The following is a 27,858-nucleotide window of genomic DNA, read 5'->3' on the forward strand; positions in this document are numbered from 1 at the left end:
GCGGTTGTAGAGTCTCCATCCTTGGAGATATTCAAAACACGACTGGACATGGTCCTGGGCAACCTGCTCTAGCTGACCCTGCTTGGGCAGGGGTTGGACCAGATGATCTCCAGAGGGAAGTGCAAGACGTATGTGGAAAAGCATCACAAATGTAAAGGCTGGAAGTGTGGTATGTGCTACAGCCAGATCTTAAATCTAAACCAGCACCAGTGCTTCATGCCCGTGATCAAAAATCCAGAAGCAGGGCAGGACTATATTTTCTATGACATGGAATGTATGCAAGAAACTGGGACAGATATCCCAAATTACATTTTTGCCCAGGACTTAGCACCGGAAGCATGGGATGAAGAAGAAGGGGTGGAAAGGAAAGCTGAAGGAGAAAAGGAGTTTAAAGGGAGTGCATGTTTCGTGGACTTTATTTGGTTGTTTATAGACACAAAGTTTCAAGGCACATAACATGAAATGCTATGATGGCTATTTTGTCATCAGCTAGCTTCTGAAGGAAAAAAATGGGTGTTCAGTTAATCTCCCAGGGTGCTAAACTCACGTATGGAAGTCCCCAGCTTGAGTATACATTTCATAGACTCCCCCAAGCATTGGGATTTGAGGGCTGCAAAGGTTATTTCCCCCCAACACTGCTGAAAAACTAAGTTATGTAGGCTCTCTTCCATCTTCAGAGCATGATGTTTGAGGAGAGAAAAATACACTTCTTGGCATGGTACACATATAACCAGGAGAAGATTTTTGATTTGCAAAAAGAACTGACTTACTATTGCCAAAAAAAGCTGAAAATTTTGAAGCAGGTCTGCAGATCATACAGAATGAGATTATGGTGGTGACTGTCCATTCTGTGAGAAAGAGGATGATGAAAAAGTGAACCACTACATGGCCATTCAAACAGAGGTTTACTGCTGTATAGGTCCCTTTCAGTGTACTACGCTGGCCTCTGTTTGAATGGATATGTACTACTTCATGTTCTTTAAACCTAACATAGTATCATTCCTCCCTCCAGATGGCTGTCATCAGAGGAAAAAGATATTTGGCCCCCTCTATTCAATGGCTTATGTACATGGCTGAAAAGGGAAAATATTCAAATCCATACTGTGTTACAAGTTATATCAAGTGGGAGCCTACATTTTGGATGGCTACACAGTCATTGATGGGGTGCCAACAGCTTTTGAATTTAATGGGTGCTTTTCCTGAGGGATGGTCTTAGCAGTAAAGACTGAAGCAAAAGCAGTATTCAGTATCTTTGCCTTCTTTGTATCATTCTTCACCAGGGCCCCTGCCCCATTCAGCCGTGGGCCCATGTTTCCCCTAGTCTTCCTTTTGTAGCCTATGTATTTAAAGAAGCCCTTCTTGCTGTCCTTGACACCCCTTGCCAGATTCAACTCCAAATGGGCCTTGGCCTTCCTAGTCCCATCCCTGCACACTCTGACAACGTTCCTATAATGCTCCCAAGTGGCCTGTCCCTGCTTCCACCTTCTGTACACTTCCTCCTTCTGTTTGAGTTTTGCCAGGAGCTCCTTATTCATCCATGCAGGTCTCCTGTCCCCTTTGCTTGTCTTCCTGCTCACTGGGATGCACCGCTCTCGAGCTTGGAGGAGGTAATCCTTGACTATTAACCAGCTCTCTTGGACCCCTCTTCCTTCTAGGGCCCTATCCCATGGGATTCTTCCAAGCAGGTCCCTGGAGAGGCCAAAGTCTGCTCTCCTCAAGTCCAGGGTTGTGATCCTACTTTTTGCCCTGCTTCCTCCTCGCAGGATCCTGAGCCCCACCATCTCATGGTCACTGCAGCCAAGGCTGCCCCCAGCCTTCACATTTCCAACCAGCCCTTCTTTGTTCGTCAGTACGAGGTCTAGCAGTGCAGCTCTCCTTGTTGGCTACTCTATCACCTGTGTCAGGAAGTTATCATTGATGCTCTCCAGGAACCTCCTGGATTGCTTGTGCCTTGCTGTGTTGCCCCTCCAGCAGATATCAGGGTGGTTCAAGTCCCCCATGAGAACCAGGGCCTATGATCTTGAGGCTACTTCCAGCTGTCTGTAGAAAGCCTTGTCTACGTCTTCTTCCTGATCAGATGGCCTGCAGCAAACACCTACAACAGTGTCACCCATGTTAGTCTGCCCTTTAATCCTCACCCATAAGCTCTCAACCCACTCATCATCCACCCCTAGGCAGAGCTCCATACATTCCAGCTGCTTTCTCACATAAAGGGCAACTCCCCCTCCTTGCCTTCCTGGCCTGTCCTTCCTACAAAGCGTGTAGCCATCCATGGCAGCAGTCAAGTCATGCAAGCTATCCCACCATGTCTCTGTAATTGCAATGAGGTCATTGTTAGAAGACAGTTTTAAAAGCTGTTCAAAAGGTAGTCCCTTGTTACGGCGATGTAGGAAAAAGACACAGTGGTATATGCTGGCTGCAGAGAGGGGATGTTGCAGCTGTTTCCTCTGGAAAATGATGTCCATAGTGGTTCATTATAAAACAGACACAATATTTTCAGGAAAGAGAGAGTTGTTTGGGAGTTGCCATACGAGTCAGAAAACTCTGCATGATTCTGATCTGCCAGGAAAATTGCCAGCCATTGGTCTTCAGGCCAGTTATGTGAATGCATGTTTATAACCATGCTCTGTGATCTTGGAGAAACACAGCCTTAAGGAGCCAGTTGGAGAGCTTTTGATGTCCATCTTCACATGTCATCAAACAGTATGCGTCTCCTCTGGTTTATCGCTATCAAATACACCTTACACGATCATATTAACAGTGGTGGTCAAAGCGTATTTCTGTTCTCAGGTTCCCAGTTTTAATCAGAGAATAACGAACAGCACATTCTTGGTCTGGAGACAGGTTGAAAGCAAACAGGGTATAGCCATGGGCAAACTCTTCGCTGTCAACCAGCAGGGAATGACCTTTGAACAAGCTGTGTGCATTCTCTCACACAGCAGCCGTTCTCAAAATTGGTCTGCAGTGGTTTCACCAGGGTTTCTTCACCATCCGCGTACAGGGCCACAAAGTGTATATCATAATGTTTAAAGTTGAAAGGGTTCTTAGCATAATTTCTGCTCTCTTCTGCCTCCCCAGTCGGTCAGTCATAGCTTTTGAAAACATGCTATAAAATCATAATCGACCTAAGGATGAGAAAACACATATAGCACAAGCCTACGCCCCATTATGGTATTAAAAGTAACTGTAAGTTAATTCACAGCTGTGGGTAAAGGGAACTCCTACCACCACCCACTCTCTGTGTGACTTACCTCAAAATTCAGGTTCCAGTTCATGGCCCCATTATCCGTTTCTTCTTATGCACTTGGTCTTTTCTGGAAGCCCTTTGGGGCTTTTCCTTATTGTCCCCCACACATGTTCTTTTGCAGTTGGCATTTTGTTCTGGTTTTCCATTTTAGTGGGCAGTGTTGCCTGTATCTTGCAGCACAGTGCAAAGACCAAAGGCTGCTCCAGTCATACTGCACGGTCATCTGGTTGGTTTGGGGCCAGGTGAGGGTCCTCTCAGTCAGGCTCATAGTACTGGTATCTAGCTCCATGGGCATGTCTCAGCACCCCCTTCCCCACCCCATTAAACTCCTTCCACTGCAAACATGTTAGAGCTTGTTCAGCAAACTTGTAAAGCGAGGGTGTCTTCAGCAAGTACTTTGTTTATATTTAATTACTTTATATTCACATTACATTGTATTTATTAATTTCATTATCTCTTTTTAAACATATGTAATATACATACACTTTTATGGATATATATCTTCATATATCTATGTCTAAATATATAGAGAGACACATTTCTACACCCTTTATGTATATATTATATATATAAATGCATATATATTTATATATGAGGACTTCCTGGTCCAAAGGAAACAGGCAACCAATCAATCAGGAGTGTTCTGAAATCTCATGGGATATAAAAGCAAAAATCCCCCCCCCCCCCAAATGACAACAGCAACAAAATGGTGGTCCCTCTATAGGGGTAATGAGAGGGGACTTCCTATTTTTAATATCTTTCCAGGGTAAAGAGGAAGGGGTGGCTTGACCTGACAGACAGGGCAGACTGAGAACTCATGGGGTATGGTGTCAAAAATAGCAGCCAGACAATCACAGGACAGTATGAAAACACATGGGGTATGATGTTGTCAAAAATGGCAGCTTCCTGTCATAAAATGGCATCTGAAACAAAATGGCATCCCCCTGGGAGGGGCTGCCTGTTTTTTTTTTTTTTTTTTTTTTTTTTGACCTATTTCTGGGTAAACTGGAAGGTGTGGCTTGACCTGTCAGCCAGTCACAGTGCAGTCTGAGAAAATGTAGGGTATGAATTTTTAAAAAATGGCAGCCTTCAGGAACAAGAGGAGGTTTGGTAAACAGACCATATGACTGAAATAAGAGAGGGCCTTCTAGGGCAAGTGGGACATGTGACTGAAGGTAGGCACAGTCTTTCTGCAGGAAGTGGGGGGGCACAGCCCTTGTTACTTCTTATCATGGATAAAGGTTGTACTTATACTACTGATGCTGTTTGAAGTACACTTCTGCACTATGTTACTAGAACAGACACTTTTTCTGAGCACGGCCCCTCCTGGCTCTGAGACTCCTTTTGCTGTCATGCCAGCTCCTGTCAGACAGAGACTATGGATTTTTGGTATTCTAATACATCTGAGCATTTGTTCTCTATATTACAGATGTGAGCAAGATGGGTCATAGATAAAGCTTTAATGCAGAGTGCAGTGAAATGTATTCTGGGTGAGGGCAAAGTTACTATGAGATCGAATAAGGAGTCAGAATAGCTCAGCAGTAGTATAAGGATAATGTTTATCCAAGATAAGAAGTGACAGATGCCCTGCCCCCCAGTATCTGGTGGAAGCCCCACTCCTACTGGTAGTCACACGCCCCACTTGCCCTGCAAGTCCCTCCCCTCTTCTGGTCATGTGGTCTGTTTACTCCACCTCTTTTTGCCCCTGGGGGGGGGGGGGGGTCACCCTTTTGTAAAACATCATACCCCACGTGTTCACAGGCTGCCCTGTGATGGGCTGGCAGGACCAGACTCTCTTTACCGTTCACCCGGAAGTATGTCAGAACAGGAAGTCCCTGCCCACTACATACACGGGGCCACCATTTTTGTCAACATTGTTCTGGTGTTTGGGGTGGGGTAGGAGTTTAAGAGCTTGGGGCGGGGGACACACACATGACACATGAACAAATTAGAACATGCCCAAGGGCTATGGACCCATCCTAGGAAGCCCACCAAGGGGCCCCCAGCGCAAACCCTGTCACGTGCAAAGAAGAGACCAATCCTGTGAGCCAGACTGAGAGGCCCCTGCATCCAGCCCCAGCCCAACAGGATGACCATGCAGTATTACTGGGGCAGACTTTGGGCTTTGCATGGTACTAAAAGACACAAGCAACACTGTCCGCAGTAATGGAAAACCAGAACAAAACGCCAACTTCAGAAGAATATGTGCATGGGGACAATAAGGAAAAGCCCCAAAGGGATTCCCAAAAAAGACCACGCAAACCAGAAGAACTGGTCGATGGGCCCATGAATCAGAAACTATATTTCGAGGTAAGTTTCACCTCAAGAGTAAAGATCAAGTGAAATCACTTGATCGGTAAGATCGAATGTTACCATCTCTGGCAGTGATAAACACCAAATGCTGCAAAGGCAGCAGTTAAAGCCCTCCAAGGGAAGTAATTATGAAATGAGTTGCCCAGAGGTAGGTTTCTTCACTCTTGAGCTAAAGGAAGAAGGCTTAAACAAGAATTCTATATCCCTTCCAATCTTGCTTGTATTTAATCCTTACTAATGCAGCTTGGAATGTCCCATGAACAAGGCCTTTTCTGAGCTCCTGGTTTTGGGAACATTATGACTACAGCAAACTTTGGATGAGTGACAAAGTTGAGAGAAAAAATGAGGAGGAATTTTTCCTCTCTCAGCTTTGTTCCAGCTGTTGGTCCCTTTGTCTGAGGAAGGACTGAAAAAAAACCCCACAACGCAATAGTCTTAAGAGACAGCTGTTGTCTCATAATGCCCTATATATATTTTTATGAATCTCTTGTTTGGATGAAACTGTATAAACTTAGCCTCAGGATCCCAGTTTAAGAATCTGAAGCTAAACTACTTTTATACATCCTCATTTTGCTCTGGCAGCATAACTAGGTGTAATATGTATGAAAACAGTTGACTGTATCTTGTAACATAAGTGGTGCTGAGTACTTTTGAAAATAAAGTTATTCTTTTCAGATGCCTAAAGGAAGGTCTTTCAGCCTCAGTTTGGACACCTAACCAATAAATTTTGCCCTGTACTCTTAATAATCAGGAATTGCTGGATGATGCGGAGGGTGTCATGAACTAGAATTTCCTTCTGTGCCTTATGATAAGGTATAGGCAAATTAAAAAGAATCTTGCAAAATCAGTTTGCTGGCAGGAAAGCTCAATGTAGCAGATGGCTGCTAAGCTTTAAAGAATAGGGCTGAAGAATGGAGGTGCTATGTCCCAGAGGCATGTGGTTTAGAATTTCCTGACTGTTCAGCTGTTGTCGCGGCCCGAAAGGAGTTGTTTAGGACGACCTCCCTCCCCTTGGGACCAACGACCAAGTTCGTGATGCCCTTGGACTGAATTAAGGTGAAACGACACCAGCCAACCAGTTTTATGATTTATTAACACAAAGATAAGGCATGTGGTCAAATATGATAATTCAATGGCGATTACTTCAACTAGATAGACAAGTCCCATGCCACACGTTTCGAACAGATCTTACCAACATTCAACAAAAGAGAGAGAAAGAGAAAGAGAGAGAAAGAGAGAGAAAAAGAGATAAAAAGATATCACCACCCGTGGATCCAGCGGCGTCCCATTGGTCCTCTTCCTTTGGGAGTCTTGGCGGTGGGGGGTCCCATTTGGTGGTAGGTGGGTCCCCTACTTAGCTTTGGGTGGTACCCTTTTTATACAGTCCAAGTCCCAGAATCTCCGCCCGTTTCCAAGAAACCTCATGCATATGCATGGTGGACATGATGCGGTGTGGTCTGGTTCGGCGCAGGCTCGGTGTGTCCCACGCGGTCACAGCATCCCGGTCCTGTTTCCCCTGGAAACAGATGGCTTGCCCGTACAATGGGAAAAAACACCATCTTAGTCCTGTTTCTGCCGGGAGCAGACGAAAATGGATGACCTGCCTGTAGCTATGGCCTCCAGCAGAATTTGCAACGCGTGCAGCAAGGTTCATATCTTATGTACCAAGAAATGTTTAGGGCAAAAGTTCACTTATCTGTCCTCCACAGCTGTCCATTTCATTTTCCATTTCATTGGAAAATGTTGCTCTTTCATTGTTGCTCTTGTAGCCCTTGTTACTCCCACTTTCTGTAAATGAATGCTACCTTATAAAAGCAGGGATATATAGAAACTTTTCTCAAGCTTGTTCTATTGCGCTTATGATATTCTTCTACATTAGTAAGTTCTTGGCTTGTTTCATCACTTTTTGCCCCCCCCCCCCCCCCCCAAAAAAAATTTTTTTGGCTTATATAGCTACTGGAACCCTTGTGCTGAGTATTTGGACCAGTGAACAATAAAGATATCTAGGACCACTCTAAGATCTACTACTCAGTTATCAGTAGTGCCATGTGCTGAACTAAATCCTGCAGAACTGGCTCAAAGCAGAAAGCTGGAGGGGTAAGGGAGAACAATGGCCAGGAAAGCCTGGAGCAAAACAGGTCTAGGGTGTGGGGCAAGATAATTATTTGTCAATATGTTCTTGGAAGAAAATGTAATAAGTGGCGCATCAGCCTTGGGGAAATACGTAGATCTGGGGTTCCCTTCATCTCTGATTAAAAAGCCTTGACCATGCATTCTTGTGAATTATATATCTCCAGCACATTGGATTTTTGCTTGTAGTTGACATTGGCATTAACTTCTATGCACTTCCACCAACTACCTTATTGTAATATCGGGGAAAGTGGTCTATTTCACTCTGTACACTAAGGTCCTTGCCAATGTGAATCATGAAATGACTTGATATGCTATTATAGTTGAATGTCTCAAACATAAAATATGAATACAAAAGTGACTGAATAACTTACATAGTTAATGATTTATATCTGTCACTTCACATAAAAGAACCACAGGTACCTTCTTGCCCAGCTGGGAAGAAGCTCAATGCCTGATGCCTACAGCAGGCAGTGTTCACTAACCTTGTAGCTATAGTTTATTGGTGTTGTGCACTTTATCTTGAGAATCAGTTTGTCCACATCTATTAGAAGATTCATTTTTAATCTTAGGCATTCAGACTTTCTCTCTTCCAAGAAACTGGAACTCATTTTTCAAGCTATTTCTCAATTACACATCTTGGTCAAGGTCGCTGAAAAACCCAGTGGAGGGTAAGCCTTAAGACATGAGGGGTAGAGTGATCTTAAAATAATTTAAAAAAAAATCACTGTTCAATATTGAAACACTTGGGTTCAAAGACACAGAGACAAGCTCTTCAAAAGTACTCAGTGTTGGCTCAAGTCTGCTGTGGTTGATCTTGGTGGTGATGGAGTTAAAAGAACAGCTACCACCTTGAAAATCCTACCTGACAGCACACTTTAATGGATTTCATGTTCATGCTACTGCTATTTCATCAAGACAGATAAGCTTTGTTTGTTTTGACTCTACAGGCAGAAGCATTTGTCTGGGATAACAATGTATCAGCTCACTCCCAGACTTTTGTCAAGACCAAATATTTGGCTTAGAAGAAGAGAAGCCTTCAGAAATGAGTAAAGTACTATTTCTTACAAATATATATAAAAAAAATCTTGAGTCACTCAAGGAAAGAATTACAGCAGCTGCTTCTTAATGACCCCATGAGGAACTATGCACTATGCTACACTACCCTTAATGTGCAAACAGTAAAATTAACAGGGCAAAGGAGCCTTGGTCTATAGGGAACTTGGCCTGTTGTTTCAGCCATAAAAAGTGACAGCAGTTCCCTGTCTTATGGTACAACCTTTCTAGTTCACTTGGGCCACTGCCATGTGACAGCAGGGACTTCCATGCTGTGCCAAACACATACAGGAGGGGTTGGTACAATGAGTCTTAGTGTTTCTGGCAGCTGTACAATGGAGTCATTTCAGACATGCCTTCTGCAAGTGCACATGCCAAAACATGGCCAATTTTGCTTTTCATTCCAGAAGTGCCCTCAGTGTTCTGCAAGATGTTATACCTGTAGCTAGAGCTGGATAAGATTTTAACTTAGATACCCCAGGTGGTACTTAAAGTGTTCCCTTGCCTGTATTAAGTAATCCAGATGTAGTATCAAATGTTATGCATAGGGATCAGTCCTGCTTCTATGCTTCTCCTGTGAACAGAGGGCATTTGTTTCCTTTTCCCCAACCTAATCTTAGAACAAAAGAACCATATTTACTATACCTATTTCTTTTGCCTCATTTTAATTATCAGCAATCCCTGCCTTCTTTGCAAAAGAAAAGTATTTCCTCAGGCTGCTTTCTTTATGCCTTGATCCTTTCCAATCACAAACTCTCTGGAATGTCACTTAACTAAAGAGGATTCCCTTCTTTCCAGGGCAGGGCAGCATTCTGCACAGAAACAAGCTTTGTAGGCTCTTCCACTTCAGTTGGAAAAAACAAAATGAACAGAACTGAGAACTGGAAGATGAGTAAATAGTTTGTTAGGTCTTCCACTTGAGAAAGTGAAGGTGAGAACATAAATGTCTAAGCTGCTAAATGGCTTAATCACTTCTGCCTCCACATTAGCCCTTTCTCATTCAGACATCTCCATATGATGGAAACCTTCTAGGGTGTTGTTGAAAGGTGCCAGAGTTCAATATTCTCTGACCAGGTTCTTTTAGATATTCCACACGTGGAGGGTTTAATGTTTAATACCAAATTTACTTGTTTGAAGGTATTTGATGTTACATGGGATTTTGATTTAGCAGAGAGATACAGCAATATACTGAAATCACAATGCAAGTGCAAATTACAGTTAGGAGAATATAGCAATTGCAACATGCAGTTGAATCACAATACAAACATGAGTCTCATTACCAGTCTCTATAATACACTCACCATCACGATGCTGGGCATCCCCAATCACCAGTAAGAAATACATGGATTGAAACCAGCTCAAGCCCGTTGCTCTCTTCAAAGTCCTTTTTGTTAGTTGTTCAGTTTTTATATCCTATGTTGGGCCAAGCCATCTATACATTCCCCCCATGCTGGTCTGGCTAACTCAGAAAGACATTCACACAACCAGTTGATCCACTCAACAGATACCACTGTCTAGTCCCCTTTGTGTTGAGATAAGTTCAGCTTTCTTTGCAACAGCTGTGGTCAGTCACTCCCTACATTCTTCCCTGAGCTTCATGAGCATATCACCCTTGCGCATCTTCTCTGAGCCTTCTTCCACTGTAGGGGTTTATGGATTGGTCACAAGTTTTTTTTTAATGGGGTAATGAAGTACTTGTACCTGACCAACTCAGAAGTTACTTATTCACAAAGAGGAAAAGGGGCGACTGGAACAAATAGTTCTGTTGATCCAGAACACACTCTGGATAGAATGAGCCATTTTACTAGTGGCCAACTGCATTAATAAGCTTCTGAATTTGTTTTCTTTTCTCTCAACTGTGAAAGTAACCACAAGCATAAACCCAGATGGTAAAAATGAAGTTGGATGCATGTAGAAGACAGTGCTTCATGGATAAGACTAAATGTACATGCTAATGAAGTTGTCATTGTTATGGGTAGCCAAATCCAGTGGACTGCAGAACCCAGGGGATTTCTCTCTTCCTACTCTCCTAGATGCAGGCTGCTGCTGTTCCCAAGTCAAGCCAGTAGCAAGGACAAGCACAGATTCCCAATATGCACATATACTCTACAAACAAGGCCAACCACAGACAGGAGAATGGTGCCTTTCAAGCACCACATTCACACAAGCAGCACTCACATGAACATGCGCAACAGAAATGTCCTAATCCTATTCTTATTCACAAGCTAATCAGACCTGAAGTTCACTAGTGGATCACATGTAAATAGAGAGTGCAGTCACACAGAAAATAGTTAAGAATAGAATTTAATAAGATGACAGGACAGACTGTGGAAAACTGAGATTCTCACACAATCACTTGACTCCAGGAGGTGGAGCTTTAAGGGAAAAAGCACATTCAATATATTGAGATTTATTAGTGTTTTTATATCAGGACACGGAGCTCAGTTATTTTCCCTCCTATTCCCATTCATGTTAGCAACTGGTCCACTCCACCCTTTTGCTTTCCAGGGTAATAACTCTTAGGACTAAGCTATCTCATTGACCATCTGTAGCCAATATAGCAAATTGTAGTAGATAAATGCTGACACTAAATTCTCCCAGCATGTGCTGTATGTTAGCTTTGGACTTTGTCCTGTTCTGAGCTCACTGTAGGTCTCTGAACAAGAAGTTAAAAGACAGCATTCATTCAAGATAAGTGACAAGTGCTACACCCCCTACTCCTGGTGGAAACCCTACTCCTCACAGTCACATGTTCCACTTGACCTGGAAGTTCCACCCCTTTTCTGGTTACACGATCAGTTTGCCCTACCTCCCTTTCCCCTTGAAGGGCTGCCATTTTTGACCCCCATGTAATCTCAGAATACCTTATGATTCAATGGCATCTGAAGCCATGATTAGTTTACCCTGCCTCCCTTTGCCCTTGGGGCAGGGGGTGCACTTTTTGACCCCATCATACCCCACAGGATCTCAGAATGCCCTGTGATTGACTGGCAGCTGAGGCTATGCCTTCTTGTTTACCCCAGAAGTCCATCAATGCCAGGAAGCCCCTCCCACTACCCATGAGGGCCAAAGAGTTGCTGATGCTGCCATTTTGTTGAAGCTGCCATTTTGTCAGTCATACCCCATGTGATCTTAGCCCACCCTGTGTTTGCTTGGAAGATTCCTTAGGCCCAGGAAGCCCCACCCACTACCCATGGGAGCTGCAGTTTGTCATAGCCACCATTTTTTCACAGTCATGTGACCAGTTAAGGGGCAGGACTTCTGGGCAAGTGGGACATGACTGTAAGTGAAGGAAAGGGCTTCTGCCAGAAGTAGGGGGGCATGGGACATGGGATCTTTCACTTCTTATCTTGAATAAAAGTTGTCCTTTAACTACTCAAGCTGTTGCAGTGAAGTGCCACCTTTCTTGCAGCTTGGGGAAAGGAAGGGCCCAGTGGAGGAGTTTTAGTTCAATTTTGGTTTAGTTATACTAGAGGCTTTCAAACTGTTTACTATTGGGAAATACTGTGAATACTAGTGAATAATCATTTTCTCTTCACCTCCTTTATGCCACTCATGATGTTGCAGACTCCTATAGTAACCCTCTTCTGCTGCCTCTTTTCCAGACGGAGGAATCTTAGCTTATGTAGTCACTTCTGCATAGGCTGTTCCATATCTCTGATTCTCCTTCACCTTCCCTGTACATTTTCTAACGCTATGAGAAGAATCGACAAGAGTGAAAATAGCAGGAGCATCTAACCAGCACTTATTTTCTAGGGAAAACTCCTTTACCCCTTCCCTTCTTCCCCCCTTCCCCCTCCTTTGAATCAAGTTCCTTATTTTCCTCCAAGTTCTTGGTTCTTCTTCATGTAAGGTCTGTAACTTCTCCAGCACCCATTGATAGGCATGTGAAGCTCTGGTAGCAACTTTTGTTGCTAGCAAAGAGCCTGAAAGCCTTGAGTCAATGTAAGCTGCAGAATTAGTGTATCCAATCAGAAGAGTGACATGGATGTTTGCAGTTGAGTTATATGAAAAATGTATGCTAATCCTGCTTTGGCTAATGAAGGATCTCTACCAGACAGAACCTATCACAGCATGGGGAATTGCATCATTTAGAAAAAAAGGGCTGCAGCACAAAGCTGCCAGCAATTGTGCAGCATCCCTGCTCTCTCATTGATGGAGACCATTCCATTTCAGTGTGAACAGGAACTGTTTTATAAAGCTTTAGTTTAGTTTTAGTTACCATAGAAGTTGTTACTTGAGGGATTTAAGATGAAGCAACATGTATGATTCCACCTCCTTGGTATGGTACATTAATGATAAAAATCCCATAAATCCTTTGATGTGTTCATTAATCTGTATCATCTAGAGAATTCTTCCTTTTATGTATATATTATTTTTATTGCTTAAATTTATTTTCAATAAAAACAAGAAAAGCCTACAAGAAAATATAATTAGTATGATTCTTCACACAGCCTTCTTCCACTCACATGTAGTTTATAATCAGTGCAAGGAGTTGCAAAGAAATGAAATGCAAGATGACTGTAGTGAGAACACCTGTGGAAGATCTGGTGAGGAGTCAGTGACTGGCAGAGTACGTGATAGCAGCCCCAGAGCGTGCTCTCTACACACTGACCAAATTCCCATCAGGGCCAGGCGTGCATATTCCGTTTTGTTAACAATGTCTAGCTGCTTCCCGGACAGTAGTTGCTCAAGGTTAGCACAGCTGAGATAAGGAAAGTTCTAGTAGATTTAAGGGGCCCTTAAGATACAATGAGAGAGTGCCGCCTGGGTGTCCGACTCATGCGTCCAGCAGCCTCTGCGCAGTTCCTGGGGCTCCCTGCACAGTTTGGGGTGTAAGTCCTTTATTAAATCTATTCTCTTTAACCCCTCACGAACTCTGAGTGTCTCTCTCCGCTGGTATCTGACCCTCTCTTGCCCACTTTGCAGTCACAATGACTATACTGTTTTGTGAAGTCTTTCAGCTCAGTAATGCTAAAAAGCTTTCAGGCACCTTCTGCTATGAAACCAATATACTACTCTAAAGATTGCCATTGTGTTCTTTTATTCTTTATGAAGCCAGTTATAATAAATTGCTGTTAATCATAAACATCTCCTTGGCATTTAATCTCCTCAAATACAGGCAGTCTTGCTGGAGGTGTTCCCCCCCATAAGCTGCCAAAGTGGACTCCTTAGCTTCTGCAATAGACTGAATGAGACTACAGTTCCCCCATCAGTTTCATAATACTCAGAATGCTTCCATTTACATCATGTGCAGTGCATGGCAGCAGCTGCCGGGAAATTCAAAACAATTTTGATTTGAGTTGACTAGAACAGCAGCAATTGAATTAGCTGGTATCACTATAAACTGAACTGTTCATTTTATTTCTTTGACCAGTGGGTAACTGCTGGAGCTATGGTAACCTCTGTAAGAAGACTGTTTAAGCAAATATATCTGTGTAGCTAGCTACTATATATACATACACACGTACACCCACACTGCATAGAGACACTCACACCATTGTTTTGTAAAAGGTACCTGTAAACAAAGTGTCTGACTATGCTCACATCTTTTTTTCTCCCCCTAGAATTTCCTTTTATTATACTATAGGCAAGCATGATTGAAATTCAATGATTATTTACCTATGAAATATCATATATATGCCAATGCTGATTAAAGTAATGAATTCTTTCAATCTGTAGTCATCAGAAAGGCTGCCAACTGCTCTTAGGTTATATTTGCCCTGTCTCAGTTTTCTAGCCATTTGCTCCCTTGCTATTTTAGCTTCAAAACTTTTTCCTCCTGTCTTTTAATTTTTTATTTGTAGAAAGAACCCACCTTCAATGAATGTGTCTTTGCATTGTTTATTTGGTGATTAGCAGTTTCTTTGACATTCATTGCCAGAAAGTGAAGGCCACCTCTGTTTCCCTGATGTTGGCTCAAAAGCTAAGAAAGCCTTAAGTAGACCCTATTCTCTTGGTAAGTTCTGTACCCAGTACATTGTTAGTGTTAGCCCACTGCACCACCTGGGGTGCCAAAACTGTTAAAATTCTCTTTTCTCTTTTGTTCATTCGCAGGCACCAGTAATGAGCAGCAGGAGTCAGTACGTACAGTCTCGTACGTACAGTACGAGAGAGTTCACTTCTATTTGTAGATCTTTCATTTTGAATGATTTCAAGGGTGGCAGAGATATTGACAATAGCTTTTTCTAACTCGGCCACGCCCAGATTTGGAAACAGTGCACGCACAAATTGATGAAATTTTTTTAGGTCTTTTCACTGTGGGGTTAGAGGTGTCCCCTTTTCTGTGTATTGGATAGTGATTGTGCAAAAAGCGTAGCGTTCATTTCTTTGTTTGATAGGCATAAGGGGCCAGGCGTCCAATGGTACAGGTGCTGGCCCATTGTGGTGGTAAACTTTTGTAGGCGTTGGTTCCACATAACCAGAACTATCCGGATGTCAGAATAGTAGGTTTCCCTACTAGGATAGTCTTGTTTCTGTGCCCAGTAGGGCAGGAGGTAACATCAATTTCAGTGGTATTTTTACATTTTGATAGTTCCCATTTGCCTAGATAGATCATTTGTAAAGGGTTTTCACCTATACACCAGTTACTATAGTTCCAAATGCACATGGTCCAATCGCTATTATCAGGGTTAAGTCGACCATTACTCCCCAAGATATATGTACCATTTGAAGGAGAAATATTATAGTATCTTTGACAGTGCGTACCATTTATGTTCCAAGTAAGGTTACAAGTGGGCAATTTCTCTAGTTATTTAAAATTACCGAGTTATTCTTATAAATCCATGCAGTTTTTACATCAGAATTATTGCTAGCACTTGAACAGTCCAATTGAAACTTTGCTTGCATATAATTATACCGTAGTGTGTAGTTACAGTTAGTTTCCCCAAGGCATGTTGACACACCATGGAGCTTTATCATATGAATGTGCCTTAAAGGGTTGCTGCCGAAAATCTGGCACATTAGGGTGTAAATATGTCAAATTCAACTGATACCAGGCCAAAACAGAAACAGGCTCTGCTAGCCAACCAAAATCAGTGTCCATGGATTGAGAGTGGTGTAGGCAGTACCAACATTCTGACACATTCCCCACTTGTGAGACCCTATTCATAAATTGCACAATGTGATTATTTTCCCAGCCTAGGGTTAAACTTGTAATAGCTATAAAAGACTGAAATGACCCAAAAATCACATTTAAACACATAGCACAAAATAATTAGAGTGTAACAAACAGTTTTCCTTGAATAGATTTTCCTGCTGTTGCACAGATATTCTCTCTTCTTCAGTAGATGCTCAAGGAACTGGAATGTTCTCTGAGGAGGTCACAGTGCTGGGGGGCGCCTTTACTTGGGAGTGATGAATCCAGGTTTCTTTACCCGCAATCTTAAGAGCAGGATAAGGGCATAATAACACTTGTACAGGGCCCTCTCATTTTGGTTCTAGCATGTGTTTGGCTTTATGAGTTTTTACTATAACATAATCATCCGGTTGATATGGATGAAAGTAATCTCCTAAAGGCAGAGGCTGGGTAATTACAGTTTCATATCTCTTATTTTTAAAACTATTCTGTAGATACATAACATATTGGGTAACAGCTTCATCACCTGCCAAAAGGCTTGTATGCGCCGGAACAAAAGTCTCTGGGATTCTATGTGGTCTGCCAAACAAAATTTCAAAAGGGGTCAATCCATGACTTGGGCCCGGGCATAGTCTTAATTCCCATAACACTAATGGCAATGCTTCTGTCCACTTTAATTGAGTCTCCCTACAAGTTTTAGTTAACTTCATTTTTAGTGCACACTTCATTCTTTCTACCTGCCCTGAAGATTGAGGATGATAAGGTGTATGTAGTCTTCTTTGAATTCCTAATGTTTCATATATTGCTTTTAGTATTTCAGTGGTAAAATGAGCTCCTTTATCAGATTCTATTTCCTCTGGTATTCTAAAGTGTGGTACGATATCTTTCAATAAGGCTTTTACTACCACTTGGGCTGTAGCCTTCCTGACTGGGAATGCTTCCACCCAATGGGATAATTGGTCAACTATGACTAGCAGCTATTTCTGCCCTTCTCTCGGGGGCATGTCTGCAAAATCTATTTGTAATTTCTGAAATGGCATCCAAGCCCAAGGGCTCCCTCCTTTTATTTTAGCTTCTATCTTTGATTTAGCATTGTATTCCGCACATACTAAACATCCTTTCATTATTCGTAAGATTGCCTGAGTCAAACCTGGTGCTGCCCATGACTGGGAAATTTGGTTCTCTAAATAAGACATTCCCCTGTGTGTCTGTCCATGGAGTTCTCTTAATAGCGGTATCAACATGATCTTAGGGAGCAATGGGTTTCCCTGCAAAAACCATATTCCGTTCTTTTTTTTGTTCCGCTCCTAAATGCTTCCATCTTTCCACCTCTTCTTTAGGTGTTTCTTGGTGTTCTTTCTCCAATTCTTCCGTAGTCTCAATCATTACCATTTCTTCTTGTGGCTCCAGTTTGGTGAGCAGTGGTTGTAGGGCAGCCATTTTCACTGAAGCATCAGCAAGGTTATTTCCCCTAGTTATATCCGAAGTGTCTCATTGGTGAGCCCTCTGATACAGGATTGCTAACTGCAAAGGTTTTTCCAAAGCCTTTAATAACTCTAAAAATCTGATCTTGGTGGGCTATTCGATGTCTTGCCGCTGTCAAGAAGCCTCTTTCTTTTCAAGTTATTCCCGTTGCAAATACCACTTCGAAAGCATGTTTGGAGTCCGTATAGATATTAGCAGTCTTATTTGTGGCTATAATACATGCTCAGGTTAAGGCTATCAATTCCGCCGCCTGAGCCCCAAAATGTCCTGGAAGGGATCCAGCTTCCAGCACTATATATTGCATAGTTACTGCATACCCTGCAACCCTTTGACCCTTTTCATAGTATGACGATCCATCACAGAACAATATTAAATCCAGATTGTGCAGGGGCTCTTCTTTCACAGTAGGCAGAACAGTCAGCCTCAAATCTATTGTTTCCAATCAATCATGAAATAATTTTTCTTTAGGTTGCAGTATTTCTGGTAACAGAGTAGCTGGGTTTAGTGTATCACACTGTTCTAAAACCACATTTGGTTCAGTGAGCAAAACTAGCTCATACCAATATAAATGTTGGTGAGCAAATAGTGAGCGACCCTGCTGAGTCAGGACAATTTTCACTGCATGAGGCACCACTACAGTTAAAGGGTGCCCTAAAACAATATTCCTCACCTTCTCAATCATTACAGCCGTTGCTGCTACAGCCCTAGCACACACGATCATTCCTTGAATTACCGGATCCAGCTGCGCTGAAGAATAAGCTATCGCACTCCAGCGCTGGGCAGTTTTCTGAACTAGAACACCACTTGTGATTCCCTTTCGTTCGTACAAATATAACACAAAAGGTTTTTCATAGTCCAGTAAAGCTAGAGAGGGAGTTTCCATAACTGCCTGCTTTAACTCTTCAAATGCTTTTTCCGCCTCTGGAGTCCACACCACTAAATCCAGTTCACTGTCCTTAGTTAACTGTGTTAACACCTTTGCTTTTTCACTAAACCTGGGTATCAAATACCTATTAAATCCTATTGCACCTAAAAAGGCCCTAACCTGCCTTTTTGTCTGAGGGACTGGTATTTCTTGGATTGCTTGTATTCACTCCGATGAGATCAATCTCTCTCCTGACCGAATTATCATTCCCAAATAATTAAGCTTGTTGCTGGCACAACTGCATTTTGGCAAGAGAGACTTTATGTCCCTTTTCCGCTAGAGCGCACAACAATGTTTTAGTATCTTGCAAACAAATATCACAATCAGTACTCACAATCAACAAGTCATCTACACATTGCATCAGTTTAGTGTGTTTTGACAGCATAATCATTTGTAAATCTCTTTTCAATATTCTCAAAAACAACGTGGGGAAACTCACAAATCCTTGTGGTAGTCTGATCCATGTATATCGTTGTCCTTTCCAAGTAAAGGCAAAAAGGAACTGAGAGACTTTATGTACTGGTATACCAAAGAAAGCTGCCGTTAGATCCAAAACGGTAAAACAGCTTGCATCTGAGGGAATTTCCATAAGGACTTGGATCAGATCAGGGACCACAGGGTGTGGTAGAGCCACTATTTTATTAATTGCTCGTAAATCTTGTACAAAGCAGTATACCGGTTTCCCATTTGAGTCCAATTTTGGTTTCTTGACAGGCAATACAGGGGTATTACAAGGGGAAGTACATTGTACTGCAATCCTGTTCTTAACCAAATCAGCAATCACAGGCTTAATTCCCTGTTCAGCCTCCCAGGAAAGGGGGTACTGTTTTATACCCATTCCTGCTCCTCTGGTCCCTCTTCCTCTTTGACCTCGTCCTCTCGCATTTATTCCCCTTCCTTTCATCTTTGGAATTCCTCCCAATGCTGCTGCCATCATACTCACTTCCTCCCACTTTTGTCTTTCCTTCTCCTTCCTTCCTTTTTCTGATCTGCCATCATATATGTAAGTTGCTAACAATACTATTTTCTGTAAATTCTCTCCCTGCCATCCTGGAGCATGTTTTCTGAAATACTCATGGATATCTGGTGCCGCTTGCTGGACAGATATGCTTACTGCCAGCCTTTCATTAAAATTTTCCACAAACATCCCTCCATAGCATAACAGGGCTTGCCACAAGCGATTCCAAAAATTGCTCAGGTGTTCCTCAGACTTTTACCTTACTTCCTGAACCCTTTCCCAATTAACACCTGTTTGCCTTGCAGCTCTTATTGCTAAAACTAGATTTTGGCATGCCGCCCAATCATTTGCATTATTAGAATCCCAATTTGGATCTACTCGTGCTCAAGCTTGTCATTTTCCATCTCAGTCTGCCAACTCCCTGTCCTCTTCCAGTATCCATTCTCTATTCCCTGGCTGAAATACCTGTTGTAACAATACTTGAACATCCCCCCAACAAGGGCAATGTCCCTCTACTATTGTAGAAAACAGTGGAGCTACCTTCTCTGGGTCTTCCCGCACCTGGGGCATTTGCTGTGCCCATTGAATTAGCTCTCCTGGAGCCCACAACCAATAAACATAGGCATGCAAGACCAGTGGCAGGGGCTGCTGGCCCAGTGCCACTGGTGCCCCTGCAGCCGGGTTAGGCATCATAGTTCCAATCATAGGAGCTTTTGCAAAGGGACAGACTGGTTTCCCAAGGGAAGCAATAGGTATAGGTTAGAAGTTTGAGCAGAAGTGGATTCAGGTGCTGAAGCAGAGTGAGGGGAAGCAGAAGCAAAGCTGTTACTTGAGTCTTCCAACATTTGTTGTGCAAACATATGTCTTACCTTACTTGAATCTCCAAATCCCCCAGACACTTAAATGCCCAGTTATCCCAAATATACCAGTAGTTCATTTGCTGAGGTTTCCAATCCTCCAAATAAACCATCCAGAGGCCATAGCTCAGAGGGCATCCCCTTCTTGAGTCGGCAGTGGCCATTCTTCCTGACAGAGGGTAATTGCTCTACCCTTACTGAGACCTGAGCTACCTTTGATTTTCTTCCAGTTTTCCAGAATTTCCACTAGCATTGAACCCATTTTACCTTTCCTACTAACCCCCCCATGACTTGTGCTGACCTCATTTTAGTACCTCCCTGGTGAGCATCGCCACCACAACAACTGTCAGGTGAACTCACCCTGTGCCAGCTGTGTCAAATGCAGTTCCGGTGCTCACCAGATCAGAAGCCCACTGCACCACCTGGGGTGCCAAAACTGTTAAAATTCTCTTTTCTCTTTTGTTCATTCGCAGGCACCAGTAATGAGCAGCAGGAGTCAGATTTCTAAGTCTTTAAGTTTTATTGCTGGCAATAAGGTGCCTCTTGGCTGGAAGCACAAGCAGGACCCTGAGCAGCTTTTTGTTACAACTTTTAAGCAATAGTAAGTTGTTACATAGTCAATACTTCAGTTTACATAACCAACCAGATCTATCCATGATTCTTAGCTCTACCAATCCCCTTGCCGTGTTACAGTATGAGATAGTTCTGTGCCAGCCTTAAATGGTGCATCTTATAATTATTCATTAGCTGATTTTGCACCTCTTCTGGTGTTACCTTTGAACAGCTTTTGTACTGCTGGCTGGATTAAACTGGCTTCTTTGCAGATCTTCAACTTTGTACGAAAAACAGGGCTAAGGCAAGGTCAGATAAGATGTTCTGCTTGCAGGATGTGTGACCTTACATGTTCTTTTCTGCAAAACTAGAGTATAGTGGAAATCTCCTTAACACTATAATAGTGTAAGTTAGTTCAGAAAGTTGGGATAGTGACCAGGTACCTTGCAGGTCTATTTCTGAGTGCTGCTTCCACAGATGTTTCAAGAACTCATGTTGAGACATTGCAACTGCCTCCTACAGAGGAAAGTCTTCAACCTGTAGGTAACCTGCCAGAGATCATGAAAATCTTCTGTCAGCTAAAAGCAACAAAGGTGCAAGAGGGACCAAATATTACTTTTGGTTCAGAGATGTAAATGGAAAAAGAGAAGGTTACTAGCAGCCAAAATGTGCAGGCAGCCAGAGAACCAGTTCCAGCAGACCAAAAAAACCCCTCAGATGTGCCCCTTCCATCTGAAGGAACACTGACATATATATATATATTTGATCATAGGAAAAGATCTTTCTGCAATATTGCCTGCTTTTCTCCAGTCAGTTTTTGCAAGCTATCAGTAATAAAATTGAGGCAGTCCACACAGCACAGGAGACAAGCTGTCATAGACCATCTGTGACAAACCCGGAGGCAGATAGCAAAGTGGAGGGGGTGGGTGCATTTTGAGGAATTTTCAATGTGCAGTTGAGATGAAATGCAAATGGGTCCTAGAGGAGGATCTTGAACGAAGCAACTATGAGCAAACATAGAATTTCAAGGGATGGCGATCTTATGGTTGCAAAAAGCAGAGAAACAGAAAGCAACAAAGCATTCACTATAGAAACTCTGTAGGAAAAAGCATTCTGCAAAATACTCAGCCACCCTATTCCATCTTTGGTCTCCTCAGTCTTCATCACCTTTCTAGAGAGCATTTGGAGAGAGGTCTGAGAATACTTGAGACCAGGAATCATCTCTGAAATGGTTTCTCCAGCTTTGCTTGATGAAAGCAAGGAGGATGAAGTCTTTGTGAAGGAAGAGAAGAAACATGAGGAAAATAACACCATGATAGAGAGACAAGAACAGGTAAGATGTTTGGGGGGGGGGCAAGTATTCATTCTTCACAAATATGTGGGTTTGACACTCTGTCAAAGACCTAGCCCTTTTAGGAGCTGCTGATTTGCTGTCAGCTGGAATTAATGTTTGCCTTCTGTATACATTATGGTGAAACCAACAACAGTACCGAGCATCTTGTTTTGCACCAGGAGGTGCTGGTTATGATCCCAGTAAGAAAGGCACTCAGACTCTGTAAAGTATTGCTTAAAATGCCATTTATTAGAGCTAACACTATAAGGCAAAAGAGGATAGTATAGATAATCTTATGTCCCTTCAGACACTGGGAATCCTGAGTTGTGCAGCATCAAACAGGACTCCAAAATGCAACGTTGTGCAGATCCCGTTCATTGAAAGGTTACCCCATTTTTGATCTTTTGAGCTCTTATAGGATTTTCTTAGAAGAAAACAATTATATTAATCATTTCTACTGTCAGATGAAAAGGATGTTCCCATGAGAAATTGTTGCTGCACTTTTAGATAAAGACAAGGACACACAGGTGGTGTAATCGCCAGTGCCAAGTGGGAGCTGCCTACAGGCTCCTTCATTAATCTTAGCCAGCTAAGTTTATCATGCGGCCAAGGGATATGTGCAGCACAACATAGGTCTGAAAGCCAAACTATACATACAGCACAGCACAGGCCTGTGCCCACTCAGGTTAACTGTTATGTGGATCACTAACTCCTCAATGTACAATTGTCCTCCAGTTAGGATCACTACACATCTAACATGTAGTTGAGGCTAGCATGTGAAGTTGGGGTAAACTCCATTTGTTTTGCACTTCTAAGGTTTGAATTTAGTCTCTGGTTTGGAAGGGAAGCTGCCTCTTTTGCTGTTTATGCAGTAAAGATCATATGAAGAAGCAACGCAGACATAGTTAGGTTCCAGAAATGGTATTTAACTAAATGTGTACAACAGGCAGGTCTGGCTGTATGTGTTCTGCTAAATTTTCTGCTTTCAGGCAGAGTTTGCGCATAGAACACTGCAAGTACCCTCTGAGGTCATATAATAATCAAAGATTTTACCTGTAGTCCTGTATGTTATAAGAGGATAAATGCAGTGATATATATTGCTGAAATAACTGAAACTGGCTGTTTTTATAAAAGCATCCAGTTTTCCTTGCTGTTCTTTTCAATCACCTGTGTAATAAAGGGTCCCATCAGCAAACTCTGAACATGCATGCATATTCTGATCTGATGGGGTATTGCTAAAAACAGCTGGAATTCAACAGAGGAGTTTGTGCCTCTGTTCTTCAGGATCTTTTGAATTTTGCTTTGATTAGCATGCGAAATTGCTCAGACTTACAGTCCTAATGACTCTTGTGACAATATGAGGACTCTCACTATTTGTATTCCTTAAGGCCTTTAATGATTTTGGGAGGAGTCTGACTCATCAGTTTTGACCCTCTGGGCATGGATCTGACTTTTATTTCCACTTTGTCAGGCTGTCTCCTTGAGGCAAAGTATGAATGGAAGGAAGGAGGCCCCCTTAAAATTGTTCCTTTCTATATTTGATTTCAAAGTTTCTTGAGCAGCTCTAGGCTGGTTGGGTAGCAGAGAAAGGCAAATATGAATTCTGAGGTGGAGAGGTAGGTGAGCTGTGAGGTTAAATAGGACTTTGAAGAGAGGGTGGGTTTGAAAGGAAGGTATTTATATATCATCAGGCAAAGAGAAAAAGGAGAGCAGTGTAAAAAAGATATGTGGTTTGTGACCTTACAACTCCTCTTATCACCTAGCTTCCATTCCTTTCCCCTGCTGCCCCTCACTGTCACAAACCCCTGCATGTTCCCTAGCCTCTTCCCAGGGTGCCTCCCAAATTACACATGGTCATTCACAGCTGACTGTGCTAGGAAGCTCTGAGAGCATGCTATAGATGCGTGGAAGCTATGAGGGGTCCAACACTGAGAGACTGTCTGGAGAATAACATGATTCAATGCTTTTAGTGGATGGATAGCTATCAGTGCTGATCCAAACATCTTAAAATATCTGGGAAACTTCCCTGTGGGCATGGCTGTTGAGATTCATTTTGCTGGTCTCTCCACCTGTGGAGAGCATAAAAATCAAAGAGGTAAGTCGTTAAATACTCAGCACTCTGTCTCCACTGCATGTGCCATCAGTTTCCCTCACTAACCACAGCCTCCCCCTTCCCTCAACACCCCTCTGCCCACACTTGCCTTCCCTCCCCTCAACCTGAAACAGCAGATACGCTGCACAGGCTCAAGTAAAAACAGCACTTGGGTTTCAATTATTTAATTTATGTATAAAACCACTGTCAAAATTAGAACCTCACTGTCTAAACACTACAGAAAGTTGCATCTCACAGCCCTTCTCTTGATTACACACACCACAATAAGCCCACATATAGATGGAAAGCAGCCCTTTGGGAAGGTGTGTCAAAGCTGGACTAATTGCAGCATGGAAATTCTAAGCGGGCCTGATAATGAGGCTTTAGGTTAGAGGCTGGAACACAGTAGTAGTTAAGGGTCTGTGGAGAGCTGCAGAGAAAGATGATGAAGTAGAAGACATAGAAAATCTTAGTTCACTCCTGGAGAAAATGAGAATAAAATTTTCTTCATCATCACTTATGTCCCCTTAAAAGCAATGGAGGCATTTTTAGAGCCTTTGAAAACTTTATCACTAAACTGCTCAGGAATGTGTCCCAGAAGAAAGATGGCTGTAGGAAAAAAGAATCTGAGGGAGCACTGCCTGCTTCAAACTTTAGCTAAAGAATTCTGGCCTGGCAACCTTCTGTTTCTGGAGTGCCTCCTCTGATTTCAGTAACAGAAAAAGCTCTTTAAGGAATCATCTTAAACTTTTATCTGTGCATCTACAAGAAGGCCAAACATTCCTCTTCAATTTTGACTCTCCTTGCTGATTTATTTTAACTGTGTTTGCTTCCTCTTGTGTTAATGTATTTTGGAGATGTTTACATTAGTGTTTTGTCTGAGACTGACTCTAGGATTGCAGAGCTAGCAGACTGTCTTCCAGTGGGATAGAGACCTCAGTTTAGTGCAAAACTTCTGATCGGTGCAGTCTCTTTTGCACTGCAGGCAGGAACAGTGCTTAGGAGGAAATCTGGGATCTTTTGAAATTTTGAATGCTTTTTGTGCTTTGTGCAAAAGCAGATGATGTTATTTTCTGGAATATATTAGGCTTTTTTTCCTTTTACAGAGAAGATTTTTTTTTTTTTTTTGCATCCCCAGAACTGTATCAGAGAGAGATGGTGCCAGTTCTGAACTGAGACAGGGCAACAAGAAGCTAGCATATTGTTCCACAGTGTATTCTTATAACTGAAACTATGACACACACACACATACATATGTATGTATGTATGAAGGGGGAAAATTCGGAGGTTTACTCAACAGTTTGATTCAACCAAAATTTAAAATGGGCTGTTTTTGATTGATTAATTTCTAGGATCATGGAGGAGGGAGAAGCAGCCATGGGAGGAGACAAAGATGTCCTTGGAACAAAGGCATTCAGAAGTCTTCACTGATCTGTGGAGCTTGCAGTTTGAAAACATTCTAGACAAATGCTTCTTTACATTATAGCATGGAATCACTGGATACTTTGTACTCTGAGCCCAATAGCTACTTCAGCTTTGAAATGCTACTCACTTGAATGATCCAGCAATATATGAAGGAAGGCAGTCAGTTTTTAGAAAGGACTTTGGTCTCAGGACAGCAAGATGTCTTTAACCTCCCTGCTGATGGGGGAAATGAAGAGTAATTGTGGAGGGATCTCCAATGGCTTAAGGTATGTAAGTGAAACACTTCTGAGAAGAGATGTCATAGAGGTTTCTTATTTGGAAAGGTAAAGATCATGGATGAGCTGTTTGTGTGGGTTTTTTTCCTAATATACATTTGTTTCAGGGGACTGTCTCAGAATGTGGTTTTGAGTCCCTTAACACTATATGTTTTATAAATAGAATCATTTGTCAGTGAAACAAAATGAGCTGCAGAAGAAGAGCCATCCAAACCAGCCTTTTATTAGAAATGGACACATTTACTCTATTAAGGTCTCGTAGGTCTCTTTGTGATACTTGTGTAAATAAAAGGCTGGCCTGTAATGTAACATCTCTGGGGACTGTCCTGTCACTAATTAGTCATCTGTTACAGATGAACACTTGTTCATCTCCTGTTATACCTGAATTTGGTAGCAGTAACTTTAGGAAAAATGAAAACCCTGGACACAGGGTTCGTCGCTTCATAGAAGGCAATGAGATTGTTCAGGTGTGATTTGCCTTTAGTAAATCCATGCTGGCTGTTCCTAATTATTTTTTTGTCCCTCCTGGAAACCATGTCCAAGCATATGAAGATTTGCTCTGTAATCTTCCCAGAGACTCGAGTGAGGCTGACTGGCCTGTAGTTCCCTGGAACCTTCTTCTTGCCCTTCTTGAACATGGGTGTGATGTCTGCCTTTTTCCAGTCATCAGGAATATCCCCTGATTGCCATGATCTTTCCAAGATTGAGAGGACCCTCACAATGGCAGCCACCCAGCTCCTTCAGCACTCTCAGATGCATCCGATCTGGTCCCATAGATGTGCTCATGTCCAATTGACTTAAGTGGTCCCTAACTTGATCTTCATCTACCATGGGTAATGCTTCACTCTCACAAACTCTGCCACTAGGCTCAGGTACCTGGGAGGACAGAGGGCAGACTTCACTCCCTCAGACTCTGCTAGTAGTATCTGTCCCTTTATCTCACAGCCTGGGCTGTAGGAGCTTCATAGCTTAAAATGTAAAGCCACTCTGATTACCTTGGAATTTCTTGCTTGATGTCAGCATCGTTTTATAAAAATCTCTCTAAACACAGTTTTGAGCTGTCTTTTTCACTGGTTAATAATGTGTTTCTGATGCACGTTTGAGGGTTTGTAAAACTGCTTATAGCTCCTAAATAAACAGCTGTTTTAAGAAAAAGGCTTGTTGACTACTTTCCTCTTCAGTTCCCAGCCTCCTATGAAAATAAAACAAAACAAAAATCCAGGATCTGACCAAAAAAAAAAAAAAATCCAGAGCAGTTGATCAGAAAACTGCACAAAGTGCTTCAGTATGAAGCTGTCAGCAGCTCAGCTTCTAAGCTGGCAGGTGTTGGCATATCTCTGTTAAAAATCAAAGATTTAGGTCAAGAAGCCTGAGCCTTCTAACCTTTCACTTACTGAAATCAAGGCATGCATGCCAGCTAAGAGTCTGGCCCAAAGTACAGCTTCTCTTCTTATGCATTAGCCATGTCTGTCTGTCAGTTAAGCCCTCTCTTGCTGGTTAACTCTCTTCTCCTCTCTTTCTAGGTAGAGGGAGTCTGATGGTTGTGAGAGAGTCAAATATATATGTGTATATGTAGTTGTGTTCACACATCAAAACCAAGGCTAAGAAAACAATGCAGATAGCATCCAGACTACTTGGTAGCACAGCTGGATCAGCTGTGATTTTTTTTTTTCATTTTTTTGCTGAGCTTTGTTTTCTACTATAACGATTTTTTTAAAGGACAGTTGATTTTACTGCAGAGTTATGAAATAAAACTCCTCTGGGAAAAGACTGTCACTGAAAGATACCATCTGCATGTTTGCATGGGAGCCCTAAACAAAAGGCATAAACATCCATGTTTTTTTATGCAGCTATTTTCCTCCCTGCCAGGGAGAGGATTAATCTGGACCAGCTGACCCTTTAACATGTACTCCCTGGGCCAGTCTCCAAAGAGTTAAACTGAATGCTAGGGAGGGATCCTGTGTGACTTCACTGTGGGCTTTTGAAGCAGGTCTGCTGAAGGGAAGTTTTAGGGAACTAGGAAGAGCAGGGGGGGTATTGTGCTGGCTTCCAAGTTTTGATTCTGGCTCTGAGGTACCTGCACAGACGGTGTGGGAAAACGTCATGTCAGAGCTGGAGTGTAGTATGTGGAC

At 42.5% G+C, this 27,858-nt stretch overlaps 1 pseudogene; it reads left to right on the forward strand.

Annotated features, from left to right (window-relative positions):
• The first annotated feature begins 5,413 nt into the window (after positions 1–5,413).
• LOC135324473 (PH and SEC7 domain-containing protein 3-like) lies at positions 5,414–26,849 on the forward strand (annotated as a pseudogene).
• Positions 26,850–27,858: the final 1,009 nt, after the last annotated feature.

Source organism: Dromaius novaehollandiae, chromosome W (assembly GCF_036370855.1).
Source record: "Dromaius novaehollandiae isolate bDroNov1 chromosome W, bDroNov1.hap1, whole genome shotgun sequence".
NCBI lineage: Eukaryota > Metazoa > Chordata > Aves > Casuariiformes > Dromaiidae > Dromaius > Dromaius novaehollandiae.